This window comes from Muntiacus reevesi, chromosome 2 (genome assembly GCF_963930625.1).
Source record: "Muntiacus reevesi chromosome 2, mMunRee1.1, whole genome shotgun sequence".
NCBI classification, from domain to species: domain Eukaryota; kingdom Metazoa; phylum Chordata; class Mammalia; order Artiodactyla; family Cervidae; genus Muntiacus; species Muntiacus reevesi.
The window spans coordinates 70,396,345-70,401,048 of record NC_089250.1 but is presented as its reverse complement, the minus strand read 5'-3'; the positions used below and the strand labels follow the sequence as shown (position 1 = coordinate 70,401,048).

At 45.7% G+C, this 4,704-nt stretch overlaps 1 pseudogene; it reads left to right on the top strand.

Annotated features, from left to right (window-relative positions):
• Positions 1 to 3,962: 3,962 nt before the first annotated feature.
• Positions 3,963 to 4,255, top strand: LOC136157193 (DET1- and DDB1-associated protein 1 pseudogene; annotated as a pseudogene).
• The last annotated feature ends 449 nt before the right edge of the window (positions 4,256 to 4,704 follow it).

The following is a 4,704-nucleotide window of genomic DNA, read 5'->3' as shown; positions in this document are numbered from 1 at the left end:
GTGCCTCCATGAAATTAATAAGCAATGGAGGTCCATGAACCCTTTATCTCAGTGTCTCCCCCACACCTAGCACACAGCAGGTTTAGGAAACAGAATGGAAACCCAAACCCTGGTTTTTCTCCCCAAGAAGGCAGTGACTTAGAGTTGATGAGAAACCTGTTATTCGTGGTTTTCCATTTTAAACCTGTGTTCTCACATTGCCAGCACCCAGCATGGTGTGGATCAGAGCAAATGATCAATAAGTCATCTTTGAATGAATGAACCAATTAAGTAATTAATGTCCCAAGATGGGCTTTCATACATCACATCATTTCCTGAAAACAAGGACATGAAAGAGAACTCACTGCAAACTGGAGGATTGGGGTGTGCAAAAGTGACATTTTTGGGGCCTGTGACACTCCCCTCTGACCTCAGATCCTACCCACCTATGGCTCTCATCCCCACATCTTCTCTTCCAATTCCCTCCTTGATGTTGCTCACAACCTCCACAACTCCCTCCCCACATCTACCCTCAGGCTGCACACCTCTTACCCCTACCCACCAGTTCTAGCCACTCATCCTCCAGGGTGGACGCCCAGGATGGCCTCAAGTTCCCTGGGATCAGCCTCAGGGAAAGAGGATGTGGATGACTCCTCCTGGTCCCCATGGCTACCCCTTTGGTGGGGAGGAACAGGAGGATCCAGGGGGGGGCCTCTGGGTGGAGCAGTGGGGTTCTTTCAGCTCCTGGTACTTTGCAATCTCCTCATGGCCCAGCCTGCCCACCTGGAAGATGAGGTGGAAACCTACTGGAGGAAGGGCCAATGGAGTCTAAGGCAGTGAACCTAAGCATTTATTTAACCTTCAACTTTAACCTCAAAATTAACCTTAATGCTATTAACCCCTTCTCTCAGATGTTTTAAAGTTTTTCTTCCACATTAATGTTTATCTTTTAGCTTCAAGCCTTCTTTTGCTGTATAGAAATATCCTCTAAAAAACAAAAACAAACAAAAAGAGAGATCTGTTCTCTTGCAATTTAAATCTGTCAATCTTTTCCTTTAGTTTTTCTAAAAGATCACTAAAATGTTCTCTTGAGTTTTTTTATGCTGTATGGATTTAAGGATTGCTTCCCCCCGACGCCCTTTTCATCTTTGATTTATCTCTGAAGTTTATTTTGGAGTAAGACCTGAGGATAGTTTTTAACTTAAATTTGTATCCCAAGGGCGAGTCAATTTAGATAGGATTTAATAAATAATTCATCATTTCTTCCTCAAATGTGAAATACTCACTTCGTTATATGACAATAGCCATGGACCCTTCAGTCTATATTTTCATTCTGGGGCCTCTTCACTTCATCACCCCATCTCTTTTACTGACAACATGTTTTATGAATGGGTGAGTCCCACTCATGCTTCCTTTTCAGGAAAGGCTATTCTGTTCTTTCAAACCTAATGGTCATGATTCATAATAACTGTTAAATCCCCATCAATTTGAGGGAGAGGTTTTTATTGGGATTACCTTGTAATCTAAGAGGACTTCCTAGTGGTCCAGTGGTTAACACTCAGCTTCCACTGCAGGGGGTGCGATTCAACCCCTGATGGAGGAGTAAGATCCTGCATGCCATGTGGTATGGCCAAAAAAAATTTTTAATTTTTTAAAATAAAGACTAATCTAAGAAGAATGTACATCCTTTCTATACCAATACTTCCTATTCAGGATAGGAAGCCCTATTATGTACTTATTATTGTATTGATTAAAGTCCTATTTTATATCCTTGAGCGGAGATTCATGATTTTCTCTTTCTCGTTCTTTCATTATTCTCTCCATATTAAACCATTTCCTGATCTTGTTTCCAGGAACTCTCCTTGATGCGCTGTTTTGCTTGACTCCCAGGACATCACATTCCCCTTCTTTTTCTCCTACCACCCAAATGGCTCCTTCATGGAATCTTTTGCTTGCTCCTTCCCTGCTCCCAGACTTCTCAAATGGGCCCTGGAGCTCAGACTTAGAATTCTCAAGGATTCTCCTAAATAAGTGAGTACTTAAGTGACAGATATCTCTGTGCTGGGATTTCCCTGGTGATCCAGTGGTTAAGGATCTGCCTTCCAATTCAGGAACGCAGGGGTTTGATTCCTGGTCAGGGAACTAAGATCCCACTTGCTGTGAGGCAGTGAGGCCTGGGCGCTGCAACTACTGACACCATGTGTCTTAAAAAAATAAAATCTTTTTACAAATGGGTCTTCCCATGGTTTCAGTATTTTTCTCTTTATGATTCCTCTCCAGTGGGAAACACTGAGCAAAAGAGCCAAGTAGGGTAGAATTCCTTATTATGTCAGTACTGACCATGGTTGCTTGGCTCAGAGCAGAGAGCTTTGGGATGCTGGGGTAAGAAAGCTACCTTGTCTTTGAGTTAAGCTTCCACGTTCATCTATGAGGATAGTAATCTTGATTTGAAATGCCAATGCAGGAGCTACATTTAGAAGGAAATTATAGTAGATTGCAAAAGTGGCCCCTCCTCTACATGCAGAAGAATGATTTCTAAACTCAGTCCAGGCTTCAAAAATCTATTCATACTCTGTTTATAGTGTGGCCTTGGGGAAAGTAACACCTTCTGAACCTCTGTTTCCTGGTTAGTAAAATGAAGGCAATAATATGTAGTTGTTGTGGGCAATTCATTCATTCATTCAACAAACATGTACAGAGTGCCTGCCATGCACTTGGTCTCGTTTTCAACACTGGGAACCCAGCATGTTTGATAAAACAGACAAACACTCATGCCTTCGTGGGACTTACATTCTAGGAGAGGACAGACAATAACAAAATAAACAAAATTATCAGAGCTAGTGTAAATGCTAAAAAGGAAAACAAAAAAAAAAAAAAAAAAGGAAATGGGATGGAGTGAGGGGCTTGCATTTGAGGCAGGAAGGACTGTTCTTAAGGTGACATTTGACTGGAGCAAGTCAGGGGTGAAAGAAGCAAGATAGTTTAGGTGCTAGAGTGATTACTGAGGAGAGAGGTAATGGTGGCTTAGGATGGGTAGCCATGAAGATGGTAAAGATACCGTACCCTGAGTGTGTGTGTGTGTGTGTGTGTGTGTGTGTGTGTGTATGCGCGTGTGTGTGTGCATGCATTCAGTCGTGTCCGACTCTTTGCAACCTCATGGACTGTAGCCTGCCAGGCTCCTCTGTCCATGGGAATTTTTAGGCAAGAATACAGGAGTGGGTTGTCATTTCCTCCTCCAGAGGACCTTCCTGACCCAGGGATCAAACCTGCATCTCCTGTGTTTCCTGCATTGCAGGTGTATTCTATACCGCTGAGCCTTGGGGAGGCAGAGCAGGAGGAGGAGACGTAGTAAGAACTAGAAGGTTCAGCCTGCGAAAGTGTAAGAATTGAGTTACCATTGAAATTGAGGGTGCAACAGGCATGGGGGAGATCAGGAGCCGTTGGAACAAATTCACTGGAGAAGTCTGTTCACTTACAGGTGCAGAAAGCAGGCAGGTAGGAGGATGGATGCATGAGTCTGAAGCTCACAGCAGTAGCCCAGACTAGCAGTACAAATCCAGGCTTAAATAAGAGAATCAGATAAAGTGTTTGGACCACTGTGAATCTTAGGAGACAGACGGGTCCATGCCAGGCTGACTTCCTGCTAACTTGAACGTATCAACTGCACAATTTAAACTGATGCTTCTGTAAAATCACGCACTTTTTACACGTCACAGTCCTTCCGAGTCTGAGCAGTGTCATCAGGAGGACCTTCAGAGCTCTCCCAAACACTCATTCCCGAGTTAATCATGCCTTTGCCGGATTCCAGCTCAACGGGTCAGGTCTTCCTTCTATAAAAGCTCCCCACGTGGTTTTTGTGGACACCCAAGTACCATCCATTGGTCAGAACCTTGGCTGCTAAAGTCATAATGGCAAGAATATTGTAAAAGGGTAGGGGCGAGGGGCCGCAAGAAGGCGGCCGTGGCGGCGGCTGAGCAAACAAGATGACAGATTCTCTGAAAGCACTGCCTGTTTACAAGAAAAGCAGTTTTAGTGGATTTCATGCCGACTCTGGGTGCAAAGCCTCAAACTGACGTCCCTCGGCCTCCCTGCCCACTAGGGAGTACCCGTCTGAACAGGTCATCGTGACAGAGAAAAGCATTCTTTTGCACTTCCTACATCAGCAATGGGACAGAAAGAGTGCCGCCAAGAAGAGACCTGGAGGGTGAGAGCTCGGCACCCCGCGCCCCCGCAAGATCGCGGGGACGACGGCCCGGACCTGCACCGGGACCCTTAAGACTCAGGCTCAGGCGCCTGCGGTCTCGTCGGCTCCTCGCCCACCTGCCTTGTGGAAGCGCCCCCCACCCCCACCCCTCCTGCTAGTAAAATGTACCAAGTGATGGTTACAGGGGACGTCAGACCCAGTAATGTGATGTGGTAGATGCTTAACAAAATGAAAATACTCACCTCCCCCCTCCGTCCAGTCCTCCTTCCTCCTCTTGCCCCCCAGTTCTCCTCTGGAAAACTGGAGCGTGTCAATGAGGGTCTAAAGCTGGAACCCTGCTGTGGCTGGCCAGCAAAAGTGGGGGGCCCTTCTCCCAGCCCCCTCCTACCAGTCCAGGCCCTAAATACTTTGCCTTGTCTCAAGTTACACTGGGACCTATTCCGTGCCCAGACCTTGCTCTAAGACTGAGGAAGGGGGAGAAGTCAGCCCTTTTGGATCTTTCTCTTAAGTCATTTTATCAT